General features: G+C 40.0%; 1 long non-coding RNA gene across 1 annotated transcript in view; it reads right to left on the bottom strand.

The window, feature by feature from the left end:
• LOC122558983 (uncharacterized) overlaps positions 1-6,037 on the bottom strand; it is a 30,318-nt gene extending 24,281 nt beyond the window's left edge. The window contains exon 1 of the long non-coding RNA XR_006314295.2: positions 5,480-6,037. This is a non-coding gene — a long non-coding RNA (uncharacterized LOC122558983). The remainder of the gene's footprint in view (positions 1-5,479) is intronic.
• Positions 6,038-17,120: the final 11,083 nt, after the last annotated feature.

Raw genomic sequence — 17,120 nt, forward strand, 5'->3', positions numbered from 1 at the left:
CACCTCGCATTTATCTGAATTAAACTCCATCTGCCACTTCTCAGCCCATTGGCCCAACTGGTCCAGATCCTGTTGTAATCTCCTCAAAAAATTCTGACAGATTTGTCAGGCATGACCTCCCCTTGATGAAACCATGTGACCTTGCACTATTTTACCACACACTTCCAAGGACTCAGAAATCTCATCCTTCACAATGGATTCCAGAATCTTACCAATGATCAAGGTTCGGCTAATTGGTCTATAATTTTCTGTCTTTTGCTTTACACCCTTTTTAAACAGGGGTGTCATGTTAGTGATTGTCCAGTCATCTGGTACTCTCCCTGACTCTAGCAATTCCTGAAAGATCACTACTAACGCCTTGACTATCTCAACTATATCAACTAGAACAGTCAATGCGCAAAAGTCGCCAAGAGGAGCATTCTCAGAAAGATTTTGGGGTAATTTCTTATAACAGTAATTTCTTATTCTGCTGCCACTGATAGCAAGTCATACTAGACCTGGTATTGTGCAATAAGAAAGGATTAATTAAATGTTCTCATCGTGAAGGTGCAGGAACCGTAATAAAATTGGATTTTACATTCACTTTAAGATGGGAGCAGTTCCAAAACTATTTTGAAAACTTTAATAAGGTAAAATAATTAGAGCATTGAAGCAAAGTGAATAGTGAAACGAAAGCTAAAGTGAATTGGCAAATTAGGTTAAAAGGATAAGTCAGTAGAAATGCATTCCAACCAGTAACGAAATTTCCAAGAGGACACACCATCCATGGTTAACTAGAAATGTTAAGCATAGTATTGAACTAAAAGAAAGCGTTTGTTAATGCAATGACAATTGGCAGATGAGAAAATCTGAAGTCTACAAAAGAAAAAGTAAAATAGGATGAAAAAAATGAATCAGTCAGGAAAAAATGAGAATATGTCAGAAAGCTAGCCAGAAATATAGGAACTGGTATTCCTAAAATAACAAAGTGAGCATTGGTCTTATAGAAAGGGAAGCTGGAAAATTTATAAAGGGAAATTAAAAAAAAGGGAAAAAAACATAGATATTTTGCATTAGTTTTCAATAAGGGATACAAGTACATCCCAAAAGTAGCAACAAATCAGGCTGCAGAAGAAAGGGAGAAAATCAGAAAAATAACAATCACCCGAGAAATGGTACTGAGTAAGTTGTTGGAACTGTGGTTTTACAAGTGCTCCAGTTATGGTGGTCCTCATCCTAGGATCTTAAAAGAAGTGAAGAGTAAGATTGTTGATGTGCAAAACTTCCATCGAGTTAGGGACATTTTCATTCAATTTGAAGATAGTATATGCAATTGTTTCATAGAAGGAGAGAAGACAGAAAACAGTAAACTACAGGCCAGTTAGCTGTCATAAATGTGAGATGCGACTATTGAAGAAGTGGATAACTTGGATAAGTTGAAGATAATCAGGTAAGCAAAATGATTTTGTGAAAGGGAACTGCACTTGCCCATGCTTGGCATTCTTTTCAGACATAAAATGGAACGTGAAGATGTTCTATACTTGAGATTTTCAGAAGACATTTGATAAGGTACCACATCCAAGGTTGTTATGTAACGAAGCTCATCATGTCGGGTATAACATGGATAGAAAATTGGCTTGCTAATAGGAAGCAGGCATAAATTTGTTTTACTTTAAAGGTCGGTAATTTGAGAGTGGCATGTCAAAGGAATCGGTACTGGAACCATAACTGTTTGCAATGTACAATAATATCTAAGATGAAGAGACAGAAGATATGGTTACCAAATTGGTCCATGACACAAATATTCATAACAAAGTAAGTTGTGAAGAGGACATTAAAAAAAAGATAAAAATGATGTGAGCAAACGTGTGGCAAATAGAAAATAATGTAGGAAAATGTGTACTTGTCCATTTTGGCAGAATAAAAAAATCTCACTGATGAGAGATTGTAGAACTCAAGTGCAAAGGGATCTTGATGTTCTAATGCACAAAAACATAAGGGGTTAGTAAGTAGGCACAGTAAGTAATCAGGAAAGCTAATAGCATTCTATCATGTATGGCAAGGGGGACAAAATACAAAAGGAAGGAGATTATACCTCTGTTACGCAAGGTGCAGAAAATGTATCCAGAGTACCAGGCACATTCTTTAAATAAGCTGAACAATAAAGATGTAAATATATTAGATAAGGTTCAGAGAAGGCTCACTCGACTAATACCTGGAATAAGATAGTGAGAGATCTTAATAGGAAACATCCTCTGCACATAAGCGCTATCACCCCACCTACTCCAGGCAGTGTGCCATCACTTCTCTGAACAGGTTGATTAAAGCTATAGGGCCCTCTTGTGGCACTACAGTCATGTCCCTAACTCTGCACCCAAAAAGCCCATGTTCAAGCCCCACCTGCTCCAGAACAGTGTAATAACATCTCTTAACAGATTGATTAGAAAAATGGGTTAAATAACATAAAATAATCTAGAACTAGGAGTTAGTTTGGAAAACACCCATGCTCATCCATTTAAAATAGAGGTTATGCTGAATCTTTTTATATAAGGGTTGATGTCTTTGGAACTCCCCTTGAAAATAGTGGAAGCAGAGTCAATTAATATTTTTAAGACAAAGATAGATAATGTTCGGTTGAACAGGATGAACAGTTGTTGGCATAATGCAAATCTGAGACAAGAATGCATTTCACTTTGTGGAACACCTAAATTCTGTCTGCAAAAATGACCCTGATCTTCTGGTTGCTTGCCACCCGAACACACCACTGTGTTCCCTGGCCAGGATTTTCATCTCTCTCTGGGCTCCCTCTCCACCTCTTGATTATTACTCTCCCTCCACCAAAATATTCTGCCTTTTCCCAGCTACAATAAGTTCTGAAAAAGGGTCACTGGACCAAAACGTTGACTCTGTTTTCCCACCACAGATGCTGCCAGACCTGAGTTTCTCCAGCAATTTGTTCTTGTTTCAGATTTCCAGCATCCAAAGCTCTTTGTTAGTTGAATATCTTGAACAAACATCTTATTTGTTTGAAGTTTTAAACAGACTTATTTCTCTGGATATAATTTCTTGTTTGTGGGTAAAATGTGCACTTTGACAAACTATCAAACAAGTTATGCATTTTAAATAGTGAACAGATTTCTGGAAATTTGAAAATATTGAACCAAGTGAAAAAACACTAACTACACTTACATCTAAACAAAAACAAACAATACTAGTTATATTTTTGTTCATTTTTTTCTCATATTAACTCATTCATCACAGATCGCGTATTCACTAACCTCTGTCATTGGCATAGTGTCATTCAGGTTATATGTTTGATTGTTACAATAACTTCTATTTTTACAGTATCTTGAACAGAATTAAAAACATCATAAGACACTTGCATGAACACTCAGGAGAATACATCTTTCCTATATCAGTACTTTTAGGTCACTCAACAAATCTAATTGTAATGTATTAACAGTAACAGCTTTTAGCTGCATTCCTTGATTTATCTGTCAATCTTCACTTGTGCAACTTCTAAAAATGTTCAAACTACCATGAAAATTTATCATTCCTCCAACGTTGTTAGACCTAATTCCTGGAACTCTTAAGATCACTGGGGAAGCACTTCCACTGCGTGATTGTAGTAAATAAAGACAGCGACTTATCAATGTGTCAAGTACAATTAGTGATGGGCTAATCATACAGCCTTTGGCAGTCATAAGGCTCCTATGGTGTTTGTAGTGTCCCTACTTTGGACCACAAGGTCTGGCCCAAAGATCCCTGGGATGTATCAGAACATGGCTGAACAAGTGGATTTAATAAAAAAAAAACTCCCCATGCCCTGTCGATAAACAAACAAACAAAAACAGGAGTTAAAAAAATAGAATCTTTTACAACCAGAAGACTTTCCAAGTTACCACAATAGCAATGTAGTTAAAACAAGATATCTGCTTTTGAGAGGTTGATTGAGGATAAATGTTGACCATCTTTTTGATCCATGTGAGGGGAAATGCAGAGACCTTTTCCAAACAAAAAAGGCACCTTACGTGTGATCGGGTTAGGGTTAGTGAAGTGCTGTACACAGAACTAAACAGAATACTCCAGTTTGGCAAAATAAGTGTTTTATACGGATTCAACAAAATTGCTTTTGTACTCTGCCTGTAATATGTACATGATTCTGCATCATTTTGTAACATTTTCTCAACTCTGGTAACATAGAGTCATAGAGACATACAGCATGGAAACACACCCTTCGGTCCAATTCATCCAAGCTGACCACATATCCGAAATTAACCCTGTCCCATTTGCCAACACTTAGCCTTGTAAACCCTTCCTACTTGCATATCCATCCAGATGCCTTTAAATGTTGTAATTGTATCTGCCTCCACCACTTCCTTTGGCAGCTCATTCTATTCACGCACCACCACACTTTCTTGTGAAAAAGTTGCCCCTTAGGTCCCTTTTAAATCTTTCTCCTCTCACCCTAAACCTATGCCCTCTAGATCTGGGCTCACCCAACCCAGGGAAAAGACTTTGTCTATTTACCCAATCCATGCTCCTCAATTTTATAAACTTCTGTAAGATCACCCTTCAGCCTCCGACACTCCAGGGAAACAGTCCCAGCCTATGCAGCCTCTCCCTCTAGCTCAAACCTCCAACCCTGGCAACATCCATGTAAATCTTTTCTGAACCCATTCAATTTTCACAACAGCAATCCTATAGGAGGGAGACTAGAATTGCACACAATATTCCAAAAGTATTCTAATCAACGTCTTGTACTGCTGCAACATCACCTCCCAACTCCCGTACTCAATGACTCAAACACTTCAACTCCCCCTCCCACTCTGCAAAAGGACATGCAGGTCCTAGACCTCCTCCACCACCAAGCCCTTACCACCCGACACCTGGAGGAAGAACGCTTCATATTTAACTTTGGGACCCTGCAACCACACGGGATCACTGTTGATTTCACTAGTTTCCCCATTTCCCCTCCTCCCACATTATCCCAGTCCCAAGCCTCCAAGTCCGTACCACCTCCTGACCTGTCCATCACCTTTCCCATCTATCTACTCCAACCTATCACCTTCATCTACCTATTGCATTCTCAGCTACTTTTCCCCCAACCCCACCCTCTGCCTCATTTATCTCTCAGCCCATAAGCCCTATTCCTAATGAAGGGCTTAAGCCTGAAAGGTCCATTCTTCAGCTCCTCGAATGCTGCCTGATCTGCTGTGCTTTTCCAGCACCACACTCTTGACATACTCCAAATCAGAACATTTTATTATAAAACATGACTTTACCTTTTTCAACAAAGTCTTATTGAACATCCCTTATGAAAGTCATCTTAAAGCTCAGCTAACAAGAAAGAGTATCTTAGGAAATCACCTTCCTTTCCATTATTACCCATAAAGCTCCCATTTTCATTTATCATAATGTAGTCCAATTCATCGTTCTTAATAGACACAGATATAGGCAGGAGAAATTAATTTAAACTTGCAGGATGAATGTCACTCACTCGCTCGACGAATTCATATTCAGCATTTCAAAATTAGATCTATACCCGGATCTCACAGAGTCTTTCAATCACTGCAGTCAATAACATTGTAATTGGGTGCACTTGCAACTTTTTTCAGTATTGCAATTACAAAACACTTCTGGTCTGTTAGTAATTTGTCTAAGCGCATCATTTCGTCCTTTAAGACCAAGACATCAGTGCCACCCAAATCAGCTCTCAACACTGCTCCAGGCCAAGGTCTTCACTTCAACCTAACGCAAGGGCGGAAGCAACGTCATGGCTGCGTTATTGGCAGAGGCTTCCAACAAATCAGAAAGCATCTATTAGGTAGCATCCAATTGGAATAGTGCTTGCCGCTGTCAGGCCGCCAATCGGAATCGAGGTCGGGCGGGACCTACTACGCTGTCAAGTTCACTTCCACTGGAGAGGAGCCGCCAGCGTGCATGGGGCCGGCCGCTCAGTGGGGCACGACACCGTCAGTGCCTGCCTCTCACTTCACAACACCTCAGTCCGAGCGGTTATTGCACTCCACAGGCGGGGGAGGCGTGGCAAGATAGGGCGGGCTGGTGACCATCGCTCAGAGTCGGTACAAACTTTCCGCTCTGTGTTCAAAAAAAAACATGGCGGATCTGGCAGCAACACCGATTGTCTTTCAAACGGACCATCTCCCGTTCAGACTGGGATCGAAACGTTCCCCGTCCCTTCCTTCTAACGCAAAGCTATGGCCGCTTAATGGTGCCCCGCTTCGACGGGAACACTGAGACTGTCTGACACTTACCTCCACCTTCCTCCACGGCGGCCTCTCAGTCCAGATCGCAGCCTCACTCCCGAGATCCACGTGACATCGAACTCCATAGCGCAGGCGCGGGCACTAGCCCACTCTGGCTCTGGACTTCCGGCTGGTAGTGTGCAGGAGAAAGTGAGGACTGCGGGTGCTGGAAAAGCACAGTAGGTCAGGTAGCATCCGAGGTGCAGGAGAATCGGCGTTCCGGGCAAGAGCCGTTACTGTGCAGCGTCTAACGTACAATCTCGAACTCAGTTCCATCTGCAGTTTAGCTTATGGTGCAAACACTTTTTCAGTCTTCTTGTGATTATCTTTCTTAGTGTATCAATAGAAAGTGCAAGTGAATTATTAAACGATATTAACTCGTGCCTTGTAAATATTAGAACTTTTTTTTAAAAAGACACGATATCTCTAAATCTATGGGAATATATTTTATTTGTTCTTTTTTTTGCAATACTGCCCAGCAAAAAGATATTTTCGAAGCATTCGAATGATAGTTGTGCGTTTTCTAGTTAACCGATTGTCTGCACGGCTAAAACAACATCAGAGGCGTCTTTCTCCTTACAGTATCTTCCCAATTCCCTCTAAAAGGATTCAATATGATTATAAGCAAAATAACATAATTTGCTTTTTAAAAAGTATTGCAATGGAAGAGTGGCAGTCTGAAAATCACAAATCTTGGACAGAATCAATGATGGGCAGAAAAGCAGGGAATGCAACTGGTCATTATCAAGGGTTGATCTGAAAAAAAATCTCTGGTGTAAATATGCACCTCTAAAGTCAGCCCACGGACCCGAGATTCACCAATCCCCAAACTTAAAGAGACACAGAATGATACACAGCAATCCAGTTGGTGCCCTTCCCTTGCTATGTCCTGTTAAATTGTTTCATTTCAAACATTTTTAAATCCATTCTAAAAGTCACTAACTAATAAGTCAACTTCTTCCACTCTTTCAGGTAATATGTCCCAGATCTCAGCTTTCTACTTTTTCTTTTTCTCATGTTTCCTCTAATATTTTTCCATACCTTAGATATGTGCCCTCTTATTACTAACCCAATTTTGAGCACTTTTTATCAAATCATTTCTGCTGCAAGATACATGGCTGATGGCCCCAACTTCTGAAATAAGCCTTTTTCAAGTCCCGTCTGTTCCAGAGGTGTGACAAAGTCTCAAAACAGGTTGATTTGAAATATCTAGGTTAGAAAAATAGAGCTGGCTGTGCAGGGCTCTTGTACGGTGATAGTGGCCCCGAACTGACTCCAACCTGCACTTGTGCCGTAACATGGATGAATAGATTGATTCAAAATAGCAAAATTCCACATGATCATAGATTAAGGGGATTCACAGACAACTAGACCAACTGTTTATTCTGTGGTGCTAAGGCAAAGTCACCATTGTTTCACCAGGCTATCAGGCTGCTCCCTTTTAGATTAGATTAGATTACTTACAGTGCGGAAACAGGCCCTTCGGCCCAACAAGTCCACACTGACCCGCCGAATCGCAACCCACCCAGACCCGTTCCCCTACATTTACCCCTTCACCTAACACTACGGACAATTTAGCATGGCCAATTCACCTAACCTGCACAATGTTTGGACTGTGGGAGGAAACCGGAGCACCCGGAGGAAACCCATGCAGACACGGGGAGAATGTGCAAACTCCACACAGTCGCCTTGAGGCGGGAATTGAACCCGGATCTCTGGTGCTGTGAGGCAGCAGTGCTAACCACCGTGCCGCCCACCTGTGCCACCGTGCCGCCCAAAGTCACCATGTTTCAGGCAAAAAACGAAGTTGAGAAGGAGAGCCCTTCGTGGTAGCCTCAACTGCAGGAATTTAGCCTTCGGCATCACTGCATCATCAACTTGCCATTCAGCTAACTGAACTATAATCAACTCCTCTGTGGTGTTTTGGAGTCTGTGACTCATGTCTATATTGACTGTGGGCAGTTGTACATACTTTTTTGTTATTTGAGAAACTGTTATTGTTCTTTTGATCGCACTTCAGCCTCATCCTCATTATCTTTGGTTATGTGGATCAGAAGGGAGCAAGTCAGAGGATCTCTTTGTAGGTCAGCTCCTGGACTTAGCTAAAGTACATGTCAGTGGGCCATGAAAAGATTCGTAATTCACAACTGTCTCTGCCTGTCTTCTGCTGCCATGTCTGTACCTGACTGTCCATGAACCTGGAGTAACAATGTCGACTAGCAATCTCAAAGTTTGATTGACTTGGGCACTGCAAAAGCTATAGTATTTTCTTCCCCTCCAACACTATTTTGTTTTAGTTCCTTGCCGTTTTTAAAATTTTTGTTACTGTTACTGCCTATGCAGTAATTTGTTAATTGGGTAAACAGATAACTTGGTAGTTTATTAGCATTAGTACTGTCCCTACTTCTAGGCCAGAGATCCAGGTTCATGTCTCACCAGCTCCAGATTGATGTCATAACATAACTGAACAGTTTAATTTAAAAATACATAATTGGATAATCTTTTATTTAAAAAATCTTAAGTTTGTATGGGCTTTGACAGTGCAGTGGGAATGTCCCTACCTCTGCACCAGATGTCATGGTTCATGTCCCAACTGTCCTACAGAGTGTCATTAAGTTTGACAGGTTAATTAAAAAAAAACTTTTTAAAATTCAGTCACAGGGTGTGGCCATTGCTGGCCAGCATTTATTGTTGAAATAACTTCACAGAGGTTGGTTTCCCACCACCAAGTCACTCTTTATTTATATGTGGAGAATCCTTGCCACTGATCTCTCACAGAGCCAGCATTCCGAGTGAACAGAATCTCTGGCACTCTTGTTTTTTTTTCCTTATCATCCCCCACACTACTGCCTAGCAGCAGTAATGCTTATTTTCCCCAGCACCCATGTCATATGTGTGCAGGTGTTGGACACGATGAAAAACAACAAGTGTGTAAATCTTTATTTAATTTCTACCACCAGGAAGAAAGCAAACACCCGAGTGGCCAGTGACAAGCAGCGTCCTTCTCAAAGGGCAATACTGAGTGATGAAATAGTGAAGGGAGCACTCTTGTTTTTTTTTGTAAACAGCTTTATCCTGTGTTGGAAGCTGGCAGTGCAAACAGTCTGTCTTCTGCTATGTCTTTATTGTTCTGACATTGAGATGGATGTCTCCAGTCACTGCCTCATGATAGAGGTCACTTCACTACAAGCCAGAAGGCACATGAGTATTGTATTGCATTTCTATACAAAAATTACCATTTTTAATACAAAAAAAATTGTTCTTGAAATAACTCCACAGAGGCCAGTATGCTACACCCAAGTCACCCTTTATTTACATGTGCAGGGTCCTTAACACTGATCCATCCCTCAAAGCCAACTCGAAGAGTGAATAGGATGTCTAACAGTCCTTTTTTAAATTTCCCCCCACACTACCACTTGACACTCCTGTTGACTTTTTTTCTTTTTTTGTACTTTTTACCCCCACACGACTGCTTAACTGCAGTAGTGCTTATATTTTCCCCAGCACACGGTGTGTGTGCGTGCGTGCAGGTGTGAGACAGTGAAGACAACAGGGGTATACATCTTTATTCAATTTCCACCACCAGGAAAATAGGAAACATCTGATTGGCCAGTAACAAGCAGTGTCCTTCTCAAAGGGCAATGCTGAGTGATGGAACAGTGAAAGGGGGGCACTCCTGTTTTTTTTATTTACCCCCACACTACCGCCTAACTGCGGTAGTTCTTATTTTTTCCCCACACCCATGTGTGTGTACAGGGGTGAGACACAGTGAAAGACACAAGGTGCACGAATCTTTATTCAAATTTCCACCACCAAGAAGAAAGGAAACACCTGAGTGGCCAGTGACAAACAGTGCCCTTCTCAAAGGGCAATGCTGAGTGATGAAACAGTGAAGGGGGGCACTCTTGTTTATTTTTTTTATTTTTTTTTATTTTTTTTTGTTAACACCTGGGTTCCCCTGGTTATTTATTTATTTTTTTTCTTTTTGTATTTAACCCCCACACTACCACCTAAGTGCGGTAGTGCTTGCTCCTGTTTATTATTTTTTTCTTTTTTTTTTGTTTTTTTTATTTATTTTTTTTTCCCTTAACCCCCACACTACCGCCTAAGTGCGGTAGTGCTTATTTTATCCCCAGCACCCATGGTGTGTGTGTGCAGGTGTGAGACACAGTGAAAGACACAAAGTGCACCAATCTTTATTCAATTTCCACCACCAGGAAGACAGGAAAACACCCAGGTGGCCAGTGACAAACACTGCCCTTCACATCAAAGGGCAGTGCTGTGTGATCAAAACAGTGAAGGGGAGGGTAGGGACTAAATCAAAATAGAATTGGAGGGCACTCTTGTTTATTTTTTTTTCTTTTTATTTAACCCCCACACTACCACCTAAGTGCGGTAGTGCTTATTTTATCCCCAGCACCCATGGTGTGTGTGTGCAGGTGTGAGACACAGTGAAAGACACAAAGTGCACCAATCTTTATTCAATTTCCACCACCAGGAAGAACCTTCTGTTTTTTTTTTTTTTAACTCTTCCCCCATTTTTTTTAAATTTTTTTTTATTTAACCCCCACACTACCACCTAAGTGCGGTAGTGCTTATTTTATCCCCAGCACCCATGGTGTGTGTGTGCAGGTGTGAGACACAGTGAAAGACACAAAGTGCACCAATCTTTTATTCAATTTCCACCACCAGGAAGATAGGAAAACACCCGGGTGGCCAGTGACAAACACTGCCCTTCACATCAAAGGGCAGTGCTGTGTGATCAAAACAGTGAAGGGGAGGGTAGGGACTAAATCAAAATAGAATTGGAGGGCACTCTTGTTTATATCTGTCAGCCAAGATTTCCTGATTGGATCAGATTAACAGCCCCAATCAGGGAACTCCTATTGCATAATGTCGACCTGGCTGACGCCCCCCCCCCCCCCCCCCCCCAAACACACACGCACACACACACACATATATATACACACACACAGCCTGAGGACATAAGGCTTTTTTTTGTTGCTCCTTCTGGGGTGTTTGAGCACCAGGTCAGGTTCCTCCAACTCTGTCTCTGATACAGGTAGTGTACAAAGAACAGTAGCTCGCTTCTTGCACCCGAGTGTCTTGGAAGAAATTCATTCTCTTCAGGTGGCAATGGTGTTGATGTGATGACATCCACAGTGTACATCTCAGATTCCAAGATATCTTCAACGCTTGACAGAGCGGGAGAACCCACGGGTTCTAGAACAGTCTGAAAGGCTTTCGAGGAGCCGGGCATGTTTTGCTCCTACACTGCTTGCAAGTTTGGAGCTTTCATATGGTTCAGGACTTGTTCAGGACTGTCACAGCTACCCAAACTGTATTTGTCACTGGACCTGACCTTGCATCGACCATGTCTCTTACCCATGCAGCACCATTCCTGTGGTTCCTACACCAAACTTCATCCCCTGAAGTAAACTGTTTCGCTTAATGCAGTCTTGCGTCCAGCATTGACATTTCTGATGCCGTTTCACCCTCCCTCCCAGGTTTGGAAAAAGCAGATTTAACCTGGTGTGCATCTTCTCCCAATTAATAACTCTGCTGGAGCTTTCCCTGTAGTTGCATGAGAGGTGGTCCTATAATCAAATAATAACTGGGACAGTTTGGTAGCTAGTGAAGCTGTAGACTGTTTCTTTAAGCCTGTCTTCAAAGTTTAGATCTTTCTGTCGGACCATTGGATGGTATGGCACTGTCCTTATGACAAATACCATTTGATTGCTGGTAAATGGTGGTTCATTTATCTGTGACCAATATTTCTGGGAATCTATGTATTGCAAATGATACACGCAGTTTTCCATCTTCATACCTGTTTTTAACGAATGAACTCTATGCACGTCCAGCCATTTTGAGTGGACATCCACAATGGTTAAGAACATTGAGCCTATGAAACGATCTGCATGACGTGTAACCAAGTACAGGGTTTACCTGGCCATTTCCAGAAATGTGGGGGTACTGCTGGCAGTAATTTTTGTCCTTGTTGGTACTCTGGGCACTGTCTGCATACAATCCTGGCCACTAGACATAATTTCTCACCAACATCCTTTTGGAAACGCCCTGGATGATTCTGATGGAGTTCAGCTATTATCTGGTTGAACAATAAATCTTGCTCACCATATAATTTCACGTCCTCTACTGTGATCTGGTCCCTCCGGGTCCAAAAAGCTTTTAATTCTGATTGTGATGGCTCTTTGGTTTCCCCCATTACCACCAGCTGTTTCAGTTTTTCCAGGACCAGATCTTTCTGTGTCCAAGTCTGATATTGTTAGCTGTGACTGGAAGTGTGTCCAGAAAATTTAAAAGCATTACAAATTTTTCCAGTGGCAGTACTACTGATGGTGTATCTGCCAGCGAGAGGTGGCTCATTGAATCAGCATTTGCTACAGCCTCCTGGACAGAGTTTCAACTTATAATGATACGGACTTCTTAGTATTAGAGCCCATATTGAATTTGGCCTGAAGCTATAGGTGACACTGCCTTGTTCCTCTTTAAGTAGATCTAGTAGGGGTTTGTGGTTAATTATTATTACAGATTTATGTCCAGAAGATATTGGTGGAACTTCCTGACTCCAAATATGACTGCCAAACATTCCTGCTCTATCTTTACCCTCTGCATTAGCCAAAGTCCTAGATTTACATGAAATTGGGCATTCCTCTCCACTGGGTCACATATGAGCCAATACTACCCAGATGACATATGGGGAGACATGTCAATACCTGATTTTTCTTGTGATGGTAGTGTCCCAACACCTTAGAGGATGATATCTGTTTTTTCACTTTCCTGAATGCTATGACTTGTCTGTGTGACCATTTCCAAGGCTGAGCCCTTTTTACGAGTTAATGTAAAAGTGCATGGATGGAGGCCAGGTTACATATGAACTTTCTGTCATAGATCACCAGCCAAAGGAAAGATGTAAGCTCTGTACAGACATGGGAGCCGAGGCAGCTTTGAATACCCTCACTTTATCTTCCAACAGGTATAGTTTAGTCGATTCTGTAGGCCAAGTAGGTCTCTTAGGGTTCTGAAACATACAAGGCATATATCTGCCTGGGAAAAAAAACATTTAAGAACTATGTCCAAGTTCTCTAAGTGCTCCTTATTGGTCTTCCCTGTTATTAACATGTCATTGAGATAAATAGTGACCTGGGCTAACCTTGTAAAATATTTGCCAGTGTCTTCTGAAAAATTGCACATATAGATAACCCAAATGGTTGTCTCATATATTGGAACTAATATTTACTGGTATTAATTGCAGCATACTTCTGGGAATTCTTATCTCACTGCAATTGCAAGTACAAATGGTTCTAAGCCCAGCTACGTGAAGGACAGCACCAGTAGTGCTTCTCATAAGAGACCGCAACTGAAGTTCTACCCTTAATCTGTTAAGGTTCCCTGGCATAGGTTCTCAGTCTAGCCAAGGTCATGCACAAACTTAAGGATTGGAGTCCTGAGAAAATTTTGTTAAAGACTAGTTCTGCGATCACTGAAACAGGCCATGATACTGTCAACTCCATTACAACTGGGTAACCATTTAACCATGCATTTATTTTGATTGGTTCTGATTTGCATGTTGCCATAGTGTTAGGTACATTAGTCAGAGGGAAATGGGTCTCGGTGGGGTTACTCTTCGGAGGGCTGGTGTGGACTTGTTGGACTGAAGGGCCTGTTTCCACACTGTAGGGAATCTAATCTAATCTACTAGCTAATCAATCATCTAAGATTAATGTAGCAACATAAAGAGGCTAAGTGAATTCTTTTCACAAAAGGATTGTTAGAATATGGTTGTATTACCATAACTACTAATGAAGCCAAGTCAATTGTAACATTTAAGAACTAAATAACCAGAATTGTGTAGAGGTATGAAAGTACACAGGTCTGTTAAAATATGGTACTGGTGCTGATATAAATGATTCTCTCCCAGACTTAAATTTCTAAGATTATAAAACAAAATGGGGTACTAGTTCAACATAAAGCAAAGGTCTCGAAGTGTAATCATGCTTTACAAATGGCTAATACTATCGAACAAACAAAAACCCTGAAACAATGGATTTTCACAGCCCAAGCTTTGACTTAGTTGAGGTCTCTGTATTATGTTAACTCAAAGGCAAGACCATCCCATTTACATCCTTGTATCCTTCACCATTCACAACCCCATACACTCTTTAAACTTTATTTCCTGTTTCCTCAATATTTTCAAACTTCCACTGTCTAGCATTTGGTCTTCCAAGCACCAAATTGCTTCAGCAACCATAGTAATAAGTTATGATGCAGAAAAGCCCTATTCCATAGCAGAGATAACGATTCAAGGACTGGAAGATAAACCATTTCTGGAAATTATCTGTATGATTAGACATGTAAGTGGGGATCAAACAATGGCAGTCCCACTTAATTGGAAAACAGGGGGTGATTTAGTTGATCCTGTCAAAGACGGTCGAAGTTGAAAACAATGTAATGGGGAAATAAACACAGAAAAGAGAACATCTGATCTGATGAGACTGCTGCTTAATATTCTGACATGTCAGAAACCACATTGAAGAGATTCAAACATGTAACTATGGATAAGATTGCCGTGCATGTTAATGAAAAAGATATTCAAGGACCTGAGAGGAAGGAGCAAGAAGAGAAAATGGAAATTATAGATGAAGCAGCACCTTGTAAAAAGGTCCTGAGATTTTTAAAAATGTTTTATAAATGTATGTGTTGTTGGCCTAAGAAAATAATGATTTAGTTCACTTTATGAGGTTTTATGCACCAAAATAATTTTGTTATCTGCTCAATTTTAAATTTCCTGTAACTGGAAAAGTGTGTTCCTTATTAGGAATATTTAAGTCAATTTGGATTTATCTTTTGCACTCCATATACCACTCTATGATCACAAAATTTAAAGAACTAAAGCTCATAAGTTATCAAGCTTTGGGGTAAGTTGAAATCTTTTGTGGCTAGAGCTTAGACAATTGAGTTTTGGGTCTTATATTTTGGTGTATGGGTTCAGATTTTTATACACAGTAATCTCGAACTTTTGTGTATTGAACTTTAGCACATGGAACTGTGTCATATTTTTATATACGGAAAATGGGATTTTTTGTGGTGCATTGTGGAGTTTTTTTCTGGTTAGGGATGGTCTACTGTTTTGGATATTTGGATTTAGTTATTTTTTATGGTGGTTTGCAGTTTTGTGCAAGCATATGTGTCTACTTATTGGTCATTATAATCCCAGTCATGCTCCTTCAACATAATAGACCAGCACAAGAATAATTTTTCAATCTGGCAATTGCAAAGTTTTGAGGTTTGATTGATCTTCCCTAAAAAAAGGAACTTAGTGAGACTAAGTTTGTTTTAGTAACAGAAATACTGAGCACCAGAAACATGCTGCCTCTGTAGTAAATTAAGCCTTTGTGAGCTGATTTCATGTTTAAACCATGATTTGAAGTGTTATGCTTTTCAACAAACTCCTAAGCCTCAAAACATTCAGTTCAATAACACATTATCCTAGGCACAAAATATGCCTCAATGTTACTTTGGTAAAAATGACAATATCATAGTTTTTTTTCTTTTAAAAATCAAAATCTAGCATAATTTTAGGAATATTTGCATATAGTGTTGTCTTCAAATAGCAAGTCAAATTAACACTTTTCTCAAATAATGATGTTATTTGGTAAACCAACATTTGAAAAAAATGCCATATACATTAAGTTTTTTCTGTCTTAAATTGGGTTGGAATGTTTAAATTGTGACCTATTCTACAAATGATTGCATCCACAATCTTAGCATCGAGTGTGCTTAAAATAGAGCACTCCAAACACCATATTCTTATGCATTTTGCAAAGGCAACTCATTTGCTTTGGAAGCAATTAAGCATTTCTTCAAATAATTTGTAAGATTGTCATTGAAATGCTATTTTTGGGCGGCTGGGTTACACAAATGATTTTTCATAAGCCCCATCCCCTCCCAAAACCACTCCAAGAATGCACAGCAGTCAAATGTAAATCTGTCAGATCATTCTGCTGCAGAAGTGTACAGGTCAGCCTCTTTGCTGTATCTTTCAAATTTTTGAATTCTTTCTTCTTCTTTTTGCATATTAAATTGGTAATTTTCATTTTAAATTAGTCAACGTGTCAACAACCTGTATATCCATCACTGATTTTGTTCATTAGTAGAATTAATATGATACATATATTTCACGTGCCATTGAAACAATAAAATAATTTAAAATGGAAGATTTGCAATTTACTGCATGTCGAAACTTCTACTATTACTATTTTAAAGTACTTTGCAGCAATTAAGTTTTTATAAAAATATAACCACTATTAGGAAAGAAAATACAGTCACCAATGTGTACACTGAAAAGCCCTACAAACAGGGAATGAGATAATGAGTAGTTACTCTGTTTTTTATTATATTATTGACACAACAAATACTACAATGGAATCTTCTGTACATGGTGGAGCAGGTAGGACGTCTCCATTTAAGATATCTAAAAAGACAGAGCTTTCAAAGAAGCACATCAAGAATTCAGACTAATCTCAAGGCCTGAAACCTAAACTTTGTGATTCATATAGTGAGAATGCTGCTTTTGAACCATATTTATAGAATGTTTAGCATTAAACTAGCCTGCAGTACAATATGGTTTTTGCCTCTGCAGCATAGTTTATCTCCAAGTCCCCTCTTGCTTTTGGACTAGATGTGAATTCAACTTCCACTAGATCAATCAAAATGTTCTCTCCTGTCTATATGCGTCTTATGCAGAATGAATGAGCAGTTATAACGGAGTTGATGGTAACTGGGATTTTATAGTGTAAAGCTGTCTGGAATAAACAATAAAAATTGGCAATCTTTTATATAAGATGGCAAAGT

Source organism: Chiloscyllium plagiosum, unplaced genomic scaffold, assembly GCF_037043375.1.
Source record: "Chiloscyllium plagiosum isolate Xiang-an unplaced genomic scaffold, Cpla_swu_hap1 HiC_scaffold_14, whole genome shotgun sequence".
NCBI lineage: Eukaryota > Metazoa > Chordata > Chondrichthyes > Orectolobiformes > Hemiscylliidae > Chiloscyllium > Chiloscyllium plagiosum.